General features: G+C 32.6%; 1 protein-coding gene across 1 annotated transcript in view; it reads left to right on the forward strand.

Annotated features, from left to right (window-relative positions):
• LOC124353726 (F-box only protein 32) overlaps positions 1-3,435 on the forward strand; it is a 64,334-nt gene extending 60,899 nt beyond the window's left edge. The window contains exon 10 of the mRNA XM_046803703.1: positions 3,359-3,435. The gene's annotated coding sequence lies outside the window, so the exon portion shown is untranslated. The remainder of the gene's footprint in view (positions 1-3,358) is intronic.
• Positions 3,436-13,154: the final 9,719 nt, after the last annotated feature.

Below are 13,154 nucleotides of genomic sequence, written 5' to 3' on the forward strand. Positions count from 1 at the left end.
TTCAGAAATTCTTTATTCACAAACAAATGCACAGAATGTAGACTGAATAGAGTCACATAAAGAACATTATAATTAACCCAAAATTATCTAATATCAACTTATAAAATATTCTATATTATGTTAATAAATAGTTTTCATATACATATACACAGACACATACATACATATAAATATATTGATACATATACAGGGGTGCTGAAAAGTCCCGGGACGGTCTAATAACTTTTGAACTAATTACAATATAAGAACCAAAATTTACATCAAGCTTTTGCTCATATAAAACTATTATTTTATGTATTTCACCATGATATCCTGCTTATGGGGGACGTCCCGCTAGGGGTTGGTGAAAATTCTTAAATAGAAGCATAGGTCGAGTCGTACATCAAATTAAAGCTCTTTTAATTAGAAACATTTTGGCGAAAATCTGACGTAAAACAGTTGACGCATTACAAAATGGCGGACACTCAAAGATTATAAAATACAGAATTTTTCAAATGCAAACATTCTGGCTGTTAGAGAAAACTGAGACACTTAATCTTTTATTTTACTTCTTTTACTTCAAATCACTTACCAAAACAGTTATAACAAATGTTCAAAGTGTTTATCTTCAGTTTGCTGACAATATCCCAATCGATTGTAGAACGCTGATATCGCATTGTTTAAAGCTTGGACAGGAACACCCTGAGCTTCTCTTACAATACGGTTTCTCAACTCATCCAATTTTTGAGGTTTTGTTTTAAACACATTTTCTTTGAGGTAGCCCCAAAAGAAGTAGTCTAAAGGGGACAAATCTGGAGAACAGGCAGGCCATTCTATTGTTCCCCTTCTACCAATCCACTTATGTGGAAAGACATTGTCTAAAAAATGTCTTACATGTACGCCATAATGTGGAGGGGCTCCATCTTGCTGAAACCAGATATTTTCATTAAACAGATGCCTTACCTCATCACATGATCTAGTACGGTCACCAAACCCGCGCATCATTAATAAAGTTATTCTTTCTCTCTCGGAAAGCGCCATAGCAAAATAAACTAGCACTACTGTAACTACTTGCAAAATTAGGGCTTGAAGACTTCTAAGTGACTGAGTTGATAAAACAACTGTATCTGTCAGCTGGCAATTTCATTGTTGTCTTTTTGGTCTTGTTTGCTCCAGCTGATTACCTTCCAGATAAGGAAGGTAATAACCTTACCTGCTGATAAGGAATTTCCAGATAAACAATGCGATATCAGCGTTCTACAATCGATTGGGATATTGTCAGCAAACTGAAGGCAAACACTTTGAACATCTGTTATAACTGTTTTGGTAAGTGATTTGAAGTAAAAGAAGTAAAATAAAAGATTAAGTGTCTCAGTTTTCTCTAACAACCAGAATGTTTGCATTTGAAAAATTCTGTATTTTATAATCTTTGAGTGTCCGCCATTTTGTAATGCGTCAACTGTTTTACGTCAGATTTTCGCCAAAATGTTTCTAATTAAAAGAGCTTTAATTTGATGTACGACTCGACCTATGCTTCTATTTAAGAATTTTCACCAACCCCTAGCGGGACGTCCCCCATAAGCAGGATATCATGGTGAAATGCATAAAATAATAGTTTTATATGAGCAAAAGCTTGATGTAAATTTTGGTTCTTATATTGTAATTAGTTCAAAAGTTATTAGACCGTCCCGGGACTTTTCAGCACCCCTGTATATCAATAAATTATTCCTTTCAAAAAATTCTTGGAATGAACATACAGGTTTATTTAGTAGGATCTTTTAAGTGTTGAGTGTATGTATGCTTATTTGACATAAATATGTTCTATGTGGCCAACTTTTACCAGGATCTCTTAAATGTGCGTTTGTTTATTTGACATAAGTATGTTTTACTATATATGAATTTCAGAATATTTGACATTTTGTGTCTGAGGGTTTTGTAATTTTACATTAAAACTGATAATACGCTTTAAAAGTAAAGAAGATCACCTGGTAGGTACTAAGTATTGTAAACCAATATTGTAATCTTTTTGTCAGAAAACAGCAATGAAACCCTAGAGGATGTATGTTGCAATAATAATTGTCACAATATTGCCAAACATAGTCTTCAGTTTTAGAGAGTATATATCAAACAAAAGCTAAAAATAGAACAATGAAAGTGTAATTCATTTTCTTAGCTCTATTCCAGATGATTAATTGTAATAAAGCAAGATCAGGCTAATTTTAGTCTCACACATTACCATTTTTAACAGTGTCCAGGTCTCTTTTTGTCTCCAACTTCACTATTTTCCTATTTTTTCAACATTGGTTAGTATCAGGAAAGTAAAGGAATCATACTTTTCCCAATACAAAGGTTATAAACCTTTATACTTGCCAGCGACTCAATTCAAGTTCCACCTAAATTCACTTTGTAGTGGCAAGAGACTCATTTTAAGTCGCTTCTCTGACGTACTTAACATTATGCTTTAACCCCAACAATAATAATATCTACGTAATCCCAATGATCCAAACTGTCCCAAAAAAGTATTGAAATTTCTGATAAACCTCATCACTTGACTTAAACAACTTATAAAGAGTTAGCCACTACCGTTTTTAACCGCTTACAGCATACCACTCGTATAGTGGCCGGAGGTCGAGATAATCAGTCAACCAGCTTCAATTATCCAATGGATTGCTAGGTGTGGGGGGGTCTTCCCGTGACAAAGGGATAGAACTAATCGAAATAATCTCCACTACACTAGTGGAGACAACCTTGGGTCAATCAGTGTCAGATGGGGCTTTGTAAAAAAATATGTCGATCTTCATTCACAGTATTCATGGGCCATGTCATATAAAATGTGATTTTTTGAGATTAATCAGATCCTGATTTAAGAAACTATTTCTTGATTTCATAAGATTTTTAAGAGATGAAAAATTGTTTTTTGTGATTTTCATGGTTCTACAAGAAGATTCCTGGCTTATTTACGCTGCATTAAATTCTTGGCTTATTTCCAGTTTTCCCGGTCCGGGTGGTTGCCCTGAATTATAAAAATAATGTAACAACAAACTGATCAACCAGTATTTGTGGAGACCTAAGAGAAAATATTCCAATCATCACAATTGATTAGTGCTCTGTCAGAATATATCTATTTATTAAAATTCTGTAGAGGAAGTTGAATGTGTAAATTTTTCTCACACTACGTCCACTTTGTTGGCAAATGTTGTTTTTGCCAATTCAGGACGTTTTTGCCTTAGTGGCAAACATTCATTTCATTGTAGTAGAGAGGAGAGTTGTTGCTATATTTTCATTCTGTATGTTATCATCACTGAGTTATGAATGGAACTAATCTTCAATTACGTATTTTACAACAAACTAACCGAATCATACATTTGTGTTTTTCAAGATGAACAACGGTATCAAAGAGCGTAAGGAATACGAAGAACGTCCAACGTCCAGTGGCTCGCTGCAGCTGGTTGTAAAATTTAACTGTAAAATATGATAAAATTGATTTGGTATGAATTTATTCTTTATTACTGAGTAATATAATGAGTTTTCGTGTCTATTGTGCACAATAATCCTGTTAGCTTTTCGTTTGGAAATGGAGACATGTTTGTTTGTTTATACTTTTGATACCATCGTGGTTTTTGTTGTTAGTGATTAGTTTTTCGATTTATGTTGATATTCCTGCTTAATACTCATTCGTACTTATGTAAAATAGCAGAGAAAAACACTGCAGTTGTTAATATATGTAACATAAAGAGGAATTATATTATTTTGGTGCAAATGTTCAATTACATGAAATTAGGTAACGGAATATGAGGTAAATAATAATTTTACTACCACAAGCATAATGCAAAGCTTTTGTTCTTTAAGAGGCTCCATAAAAATAAATATAATTTTGCTTTGATCTTGTTTGGTGAGATTGATGTTAAAATGTGATGTTTGATTGAGTACCTTTAGTTTGTATACAAGTTATTTCTTCTACCTGTTTCATTTTGAATATCAGACGCAAATGTGAAGAAAACGTTATTAACTTGTATAGTCATAACAGACTGTTCATAGTTTTAAAAATATAATTAACGTAATAAATTAATAATAAAGGATATTAAAAATTATTCTGTAGTTGTTCTTTTAAGGTTGTGAAATGTTTTTTCGTGCTACTTAGCGTTGTTGTTGCTTGTTTTTCATAGTTTACATGTATATCAAATCAATCTTTACAATCCCTACATTCACATTTTAATGTGTTGGTATTCAATTCCAGTGTCCAAATATTGTTCATGGACATATGATTTTTAATACCATTTTTTATAATATAAAATCAATTAAAAAAATTGTACGATATTATAGAGTTGTTTTATCAATAATTATATGTGTGATAATTTTTGTATTTTATGTTTGGTATGGACCTAATATCTGGTTTACTTCTGACTGTAATTACAATGAAATGTTGTGCTCTAATTATTTAAAAAATGCAATTATATAACAACAAACATTTATACATAATTCATTGTATCATACAACATTTTGAATCAAATGTCTTGGATTGTCTTTAACATAAAAAGTATTTGTGCGTGAATTAGAAGTGGTACATTGTATATTGCAGTGGACTCTTGGTAGTTTGACTGTTATGTAATTGGTGGGAGGGGGGATTGTTATAGATTGCAAAAAATGTGTGACTACCAAAAGGTTTGCTGCGGTATTTCACTGAATTTAACCGTATAAATAAAAAAACTTCTATTTATTATGTACTATGACGATATCACTATCAAGAGTATAAAATATACCATTTTTGCATTTTTTTACTAAACAATTTTAACCCTTATAACGTCAGTATATCTTTTCAACGACTTTCCAGCAAACGGCACAATATATAAAAAAAAAATTTAAATGTGTAAAGTTCATTTTTATTTTTACTTTCTATAATTATGGTAAGTATAAAAAAGTAAAAATTTTAAAATTATCTTGTACGTACATATATTTATGGGACATTAAAAATTGTAGATATAAATAAAGTCAAAATAAAAGGCACACACAAAATTTTATTAGCTAAACTATAAACATTACCAGACAATTATATAAATTACACTTGTGATAAATATAAAAAAGAAATGCATGATTGTAAATATACAACTAACCTAATAGTGTTTCTTTTATATAAACAGAAAACACGACGAAGGAAACCGACTCAGCGATGGTTAGACACGCACTACCTGAAGCCAAACTGCAAACAAAAGCGCGTGCGCTGTACGGCGTCTGTGCCGTGTGGCGGGGAGAGTGTCTAGACACTGCGTCTATTGTTTCAAACAATGTAACGCGACAGCTATATTTTGACGCTTGACATAGGTCAATAACCACACACATGGTTGACGCATACCGTTAGTGACATTGATCGGATTTAAAAGGAACTTAAATTTGCTAAAGACGCAGTTTTGTGTCGATGCGCCGTACTGCGTCTTTGCCGTTTGTCTATGCGCCATACTCGCGTCTGTGACTTTATAAGGGTTTAATTTATTTTATTTAAAAAATACAAAAAAAACTTAATTCTATTTTTATGTACTATACTCATAGGCCAGCAAACTGCTGGCTCAAACATCAGACTGTAAAGAATCAAGATAATAAATCCACACAAACCAAAAATATGATAATTTATCAATCATAAAATACGCATGCACTTAAGTTAAATGCTGACTAATTGCTGGAAGGAATGTACGTAGTTATTCAATAATAGCAGCTGAGTTTTTGGCAAATAACTGGCCAAAACCTCTGGCATTGAAAAGATCAACCGCAATAATTAGTTCTGTAAGTAAATAATTACTCATATTTTTTTGTTATGTTGCTACATGTTTTCTTACCTTATTAATAATAGTTTTATTAGCTGTGATTCTTTTGCAAGTTTTGTGAAACAAAGAATGTAGTTTTTTAAAAAGCACTGTTGACCTGGTCAATGTTTTTCATTGGTACAACGATGCCAGATTTGGTTCATTACACCATTAACATTTTAGTTTGTAAGACATAAGTCTGTAAGGTTCTATACTTTTACCAAAAATATTAGGAAATCATCAGAATTTCTCAAGAGCGGTAAATGACCTTTATCTCTACTTAAAATAAATCCTTCCTCCTTTCTGACAAGAAAGTTTTTTCCTTACGGAATGATTTCAACAACCGTAGAGTCTATGCTAGTATAAATTAAAGTTAAAACAAAATTCTTGCTGAATCGCCAATTTTGCAGAGTTTAGTTGAGTACTTTCTACACTTTTTTCAGTATTGCCATCATTGCATAAGGAGGAGTTAAAATAAAGGGCATAAGATAATTAGAATTGAATTATTTTTTGAGGAACCCCTTGTTTCTAGGACTGATCAGTACTAAGATATCGGTTCCTCAAAGTGTGTTGTTTGGTGCCTAAGAAAGTCAGTCCATTGTTAAAAATTGATAAACACGGTAGCTGTATTAAGGTTAAAATAAGTTTCAATTAGAAGCTTAGATATTTTACATGTAGTAATAGGTGACTCCTCTGTTCAGACTAAAGAGACCTTGAAGCAGTTTTACTGACTAATGCATTGTACTTGAAGTTACAGCACGTGTTGAAGATGTGATAAAGCTCTGGCCAGTTCTGTGTTTCGGTGCTACCTTTTGTTAAGAATCATCAATTGACGGTGAAGAATGCTGACATTGTGGCATACCTACAATCCTTGTTGTGTATGTGTGTGTTGCAATTTAATGTGATTTTGAATTTACAAATTGTGAGATAGATAGCTATCCAGATAAGTGCCCAATAAAACTTCTGGTGGTGAGACTTGATGGGTGGGAATGTTTTATCTCTTTTAATTAAAGGTAGGAGTACTTTACACCACTTGTTGCATAAACGCTTCGCTAAAGTTGCATGCAAAATGTCCTGTGGTCAGAGGGAACAACATCATACAGAAAATAAATTTTTACATCCACCCTATAGACAAACAAAGAAACTTTGTCAACCTACTGGAGTGATTACTTCAATAACTCTCAGCCAAATTCCATGAGTGGACTTTACTACATAGAACAATCATTGGACTCAGTGTTGCTAATAAAAAATATAAATAGAGCTTCATGCAAAATTTAAAGTCTGTAGGGTCAATTCGTTTTCATGATACTATGCAGACAAACTGACAAACAGGAATGAAATTTTTCCATCCCACAAGTGATAGGCTTTGCTAACGCTCAGCCAATAAATTACTGGAATCCCTTAAAATATTTACTATGGAGTTTTGGGGGGGCTGGATAGGGATTTATATCGCAAGGAACTTGTTTTTCTTTATCAAAGATATTTTTTATGAGACTAATTGTGTAATATATTTTACCACACAACCATCATCTCTTCATGGATAAAAAAAAGAGATCCAATCGCCTTACTTGGAGACTGAGAGCGTAAATAAATTTGTGATATATAGAAAATTGGGATCTCTATATTGAGATTTTTTTCAAAGATCTTTAGCCTTGCAAATGCTCGCAGGATTTTCAACATCATAAATTATCTACTTTAAGATCTAGCACCTACACTCCTGAAGGAAGCTACAAGTTGTTGGATACCCTTGGTCCTAAGTTCTTCAAGTGGACACCACTGACAACAGAGATGAGACCTAAAATGGAGTTGCATGTGACACAGTTGTTATATTGCAGGGTAATTAGGCCAAAGCTGCAGTTAACAGCTAATAAGCAGCAGAGCTTGTTTCTTTGTAGTATTGTTCAAGATGTTTACAAAACAGTGGGCACTAGACCAAAGACTCTAAGAAGAGAGAGAGAGAAAGGGAGGAGAGGGAGGGATGGTGGGAGAGAGAGACTTATTAAAAAATCATTAAGATTCGAAAGGCTTAAAAATGTTTGCATTACATCACATTTTTACAAGAAAAAAGTTACATTAAATATATCTGTCAAAGTTTCTCTCTAGGACAGGAACTCATCCACTGTGTAGAATGGGCGTTTGAGCAAGCCATTTTTCAAATGGAGTCTGAGATTATGGCTGTTTCGACTCCTCAGTTCATGTGGGAGAAGGTTTTAAAACTTGGTGCCAACGTAATGCTGATTTCTTCGCGAACAATGCTGTGCAAATGGAATATTCCAGTTGTTGGCAAATCTGGTATTGTGTTGATGAATAGCAGCAAGTCTTTGAAGTCCATATGTACAGGCAGACGACGAAATCACTGCCAGAACGTAGTGAGAAACCTCTGTCAGATTTTCAATATCTTGGAAAAAGTTTTCCTATCACGTATTCCCAATCCAGTTAATGTTCTTATTGCCCTCTTTTGGAGAAACAAACCCCTTTCTAAGTTGCCATATATGATTAGCCCCCCCCCCCCCCCCCCCCATAAGATGATTCCATAGTTCATATGGCTCTCAAAAAGGGCATGGTAAGTAACCAAGCTTTAGTGCACCACTTATCTACACATCTCTTGTCTGTTTGAGATGTAACGGTAGCCATAACTTAAGTTTATAATGCATAAACTGTACTTTACGTGTCTCCCCAACTCCTACAAAAAATTTATTGATTCCTAATTATCCATATGTCAGTCAGTCTTCAAAATCATTTTTATTATTTATTGTTGCATCTTGTAAAACACTTTGTTGATAATATAAACTTAAATTATCAAATGTTTGATTTTTTCATAACTAGTAACTTTCTTCTTAAGCATAAAAAACACTTATTAGAGGATATTTTATAAAAATGTTTCAGAATTATTAAATAGCCATGAGCTTTAAAACAAATAATATAGCATAACTGTATGTTTATCAATTTTAACCCTAATAATAAGCTATCATTTGTCAAACCATTGTAAGCAAGTCATGGTCCAGTGTTGTCTGATCTTTCTCCATTTCCAGTAGGTTAGGTTAGGTTAGGCCAAGTCGCACCACGAGTCACTAACCCTTGTGATATCCCGCTTGTTGTGATCGTCCAGGCAGCTACGGTCGTAGGGATCAAGTAGGTGCCTAAGCTAAGCTAAACTCTAGGTTATGTTTTGTCGTTTCTTTGTCTAAGAACTATTTGTGATCGTGTCGCTAAGCACCACTAATTTAGTTTTTCGAGTGATTTTTTTCAATAAATACTCTCAAGTTGAATAAATGCACTGTGTTTTTTATTCCTGCTCCCTTTTCCTATTGGATGAGTATATTGTGTCCAGTAACTTTAAATTCTGTATTTTACTTAACTAGATGCCGATTATTCAAAGAAATACTTTTGAGTAAAATTGTGATTCCCAGAGGATCTTACCGAAAAACCTTATATTGAAAAAATAAAAAATGAAAGTCATGCACATGCATGCATGTCAATATGCAGAACATTTAATTTGGATTAGCAACAGTATGGTATTGTTCAACAATAGTGAAAATTGATTACATTTTTACCAGGATGAAAACCATACTGTCTGTTTGGCAACGTTTATATGTTGAGAGTGCGTTTGTATATTTGACAAGTATGTTTTACTATGTAACCAATTTTTTACCAGTATTCAGATTCAGAAATTCTTTATTCACAAACAAACGTGCAAATATAGACTAAATAGAGTCACATAATGAACATTATAGTTAACCCAAACTTTATCTAATAATATCAACTTATAAAAAATTCTATATTAGTTAATAAATAGTTTTCATATACATATACACAGACACATACATATACACATATTTGAGCACATATATACCAATCAATTATTCCTTTCTAAAAATTCTTGGAATGAATACACAGGTTTATTTAGTATGATCTCTCTTAAATGTTGAGAGTGCGTATGCTTATTTGACATAAATATGTTCTATGTGGTCAATTTGTACCAGGATCTCTTAAATGTGCATTTGTTTATATTTGACATAAGTATGTTTTTACTAATTTATGAATTTCAGTATATTTGACTCTTTGTGTCTGAGGGTTTTGTAATTTTACATCAAAACTGATAATACACTTTAAAAGTAAAGGAAGATCACCTTGGTAGGTACTAAGTATTGTAAACCAATATTATAATCTTTTTGTCAGAAAACAGCAATTAAACCCTAGAGGATGTATGTGTGCAATAATAATTGTCACAATATTGCCAAACATAGTCTTCAGTTTTAGAGAGTATAATATATCAAACAAAAGCCAAAAATAGAACAATGAAAGTGTAATTCATTTTCTTTGCTCTATTCCAGATGACAATGCTTTGTAATTGTAATAAAGCAAGATCAAGGCTAATTTTAATTAATTTTTAGTCTCACACATTACAATTTTTAACGGTGGTCCAGGTCTCTTTTTGTCTCCATCTTCACTATTTTTCTATTTTTTTCAACATTGGTTAGTATCAGGAAAGTAAAGGAATCATACTTTTACCAATACAAAGGTTATAAACCTTCATACTTGCCAGCGACTCAATTCAAGTTCCACCTAAATTCACTTTGTAGTGCCAGAGACTCATTTTAAGTCGCTTCTGTCGTATTTAACATTATGCTTTAACCCCAACAATAATAATATCTACATAATCCCAATGATCCAAACTGTCCCAAAAAGGTATTGAAATTCTGATAAACCTCATCACTTGACTTAAACAACTTATAAAGAGTTGCATAGTTAGCACCAGCTGTAAAGTTAGAGAAGGTAAAAACTACCTATATTTACTACCGTCCTACCGAAAGGAATGTTTGTTTTTGTGAGAATAAAACTTACATCGCTGAAAAAGAGCAACTCTTCCTCAACAAGGTTTTTTTTTACAAGTCTATACTTTTAGCGACTGCCATGAGTGTTTTTTAATGGCAAGTACCTCAAACAAGATGAATTTTGAGTTTAACCTTCAGTTCACCTTCCTTTCATTGCAGCATCTGTATCTGCCACTGTCTCAGACTTGACTCCTGGATCCTGAGAGATCCAAAGAAAGTCGACAACCGAATAAGCTCAAAACAAAACACTTACATTGATTTGACATCAGAGACACCTATAGATAAGTGAAGTGGTAGTCTCATTAAGTACACAATTGAGTGCTCTACGATGTGATAGACACGATCTTTAAGCACGATGGAGAAACCAAGTTTTCTACACATAACGTAGCTATGGTAGGAAGGGTTTTGATAAAGCAGTTTGTGGGTTTTGTTTATTACTGTTGGCCCCAAATGAAGAACATATATTTGCCAAAAGTGTACATTTGCATAAAGCATGTTGATTTAACAGCATAGTTAAAAAACCCCTTGCAAATCAGTCAAAATGAACTTACCAGTATAAAAGTTACTATACAGCCACTTGGAGGGTTAAACCCCAATTGTAGGAAATATGATGACTACCTGATTTGTGCAGCCCCTGCAGCTCTGGTTGGTAATTCTATTCCAACCATTAAAGGCGGTATGGCTGCCCTGGAGTTTGTAATTATGATTTCCCCAAGTAGTCCAAACTTATAAACAGAGTGTTCTAAGATAAAATCTCTTGACAAATGATCATGCATAGGAAAAATACATTGTCTTTGGACTCATTGCATTGTCATTGTATTTTGAAACATCAAGCACAATATTGGTTATTCTGATATTCTAAAACCTTCACAGTATAGAAACCACTCATTACAGATAGTAACATTATTGGGCTTTCCCAAATGTACATCCAGTACTTGGTGGTGAGGAGGGGGAGTGCTCATTAGTACATCCAGCATCTGGTGAACCCAAGATCACCAAATGACAGACCAACACCTGTTCAAACTATTACCCTTCATGGCTACTAGATTATACATTTTATGTTGTATAATAATTGTTTGATTTCCAATGGATTCCAGCCACTTGGTTTAAAGGAAAAACGCATTGGCTTGTAAAGACTGCCTTTGAATAATAAAAATTTAGTATATAAGTCTAATTGTTACATGCTAAATTATGTTGTGACAAATACAGTGGGAATAAATGTTAACAAGGAAGCTAAAGTTATGTAATCTCTCAGAAAAAGGAAACTGGTTTTAATATATGCAGCAAGTAGCTCAGAGAAGACTGTAGTGTTGACAGTTAGAAGAGAACAGTAACAGTGTTTATCTGTTGTCTGTAATATAGCTTTTTATATGATACCTAATGGTATACAAAATTAAAGAACTTCCATAAGTCTTTGAAAGTTATTTTTTTAACAAAATATGAATAATTAAAACACTATTGGAGTGTCCAAAAAAGGTACAAAAAATAAATGTAGGAAAGAAAACCAAATTTATATATCTTGATTGCAAAAATGTTTTTGAAGTAGTATGGGTTTGTATTTTGTATTATTATACTGTGAGTTCCACATTTTATACACACTAAAGGGATCTTAGAAACTATAAGACACAAAGCAAAGATTAACTGGAAAAAGTTGTGCATAATTACATGACCATAAAACTAATGTGGTTAAGTTGATTATTGGTTGCGTTGTGTGAATGGAATTTTAATTCTACTATTCGATAGTTGGTAAATCTGTCTGATACTTCACTGCACACATTATTAGAATCAGTTGTTTAGTAAAGTATAGAAAATATCAGACAAGATCAGTCTAAACATTACTGTTACTGACATTTTTGTGACTGGTTAACATGATAGCTTGTTAGTTTGAAGTTGTATCATATCTTATAATTTTATAAAAACTTAATATAATCATATAATAATAATTAAACAACCTAATTAAATTTGAACACAGCCTATATTACTCTACCTTAAGCCTGCTGGCCCGCACGTTCACAAGACTTGTCACCATTGGATATTTATATTTGGTTATAAATCACCAACAAAGTTTATACATGCAGAATAACAAGCAGATGTGCATGGTGAAAATGCGTTATTAAAAATATTTAGTAAATTAAAAGCTATTTCAAAACCTCAGTCTTTACATTAAATTACTATTACATAAAATACTTTAGTTATTTATTGCAATATTTTTAATTAGGATAAACGTAGTTGCTTTAAAATTGAATTATGTTGTTTCATTAGTTTTATATAATAATATTCAGTTTTTATAAAATAATAAGATATGATATAACTAGAAACTAAAAAGCTATTGTGTTAATCAGTTACAAAAATATCAGTTACAGTCATTTTTAGACTGACGTCTGATATTTTCTATATTTTACTTAACAGCTGATTATAATAATGTGTGTAGTGAAATATCAGACAGATTTACCAACTACAGAATAGTAGAATTAAAATTCCATTGACACAACCACATGAAAACGGGTTTTAAAACAAATTAATTAATGAAAACAACAAGGAATGT

This window comes from Homalodisca vitripennis, chromosome 2 (assembly GCF_021130785.1).
Source record: "Homalodisca vitripennis isolate AUS2020 chromosome 2, UT_GWSS_2.1, whole genome shotgun sequence".
Classification (NCBI taxonomy): Eukaryota; Metazoa; Arthropoda; class Insecta; order Hemiptera; family Cicadellidae; genus Homalodisca; species Homalodisca vitripennis.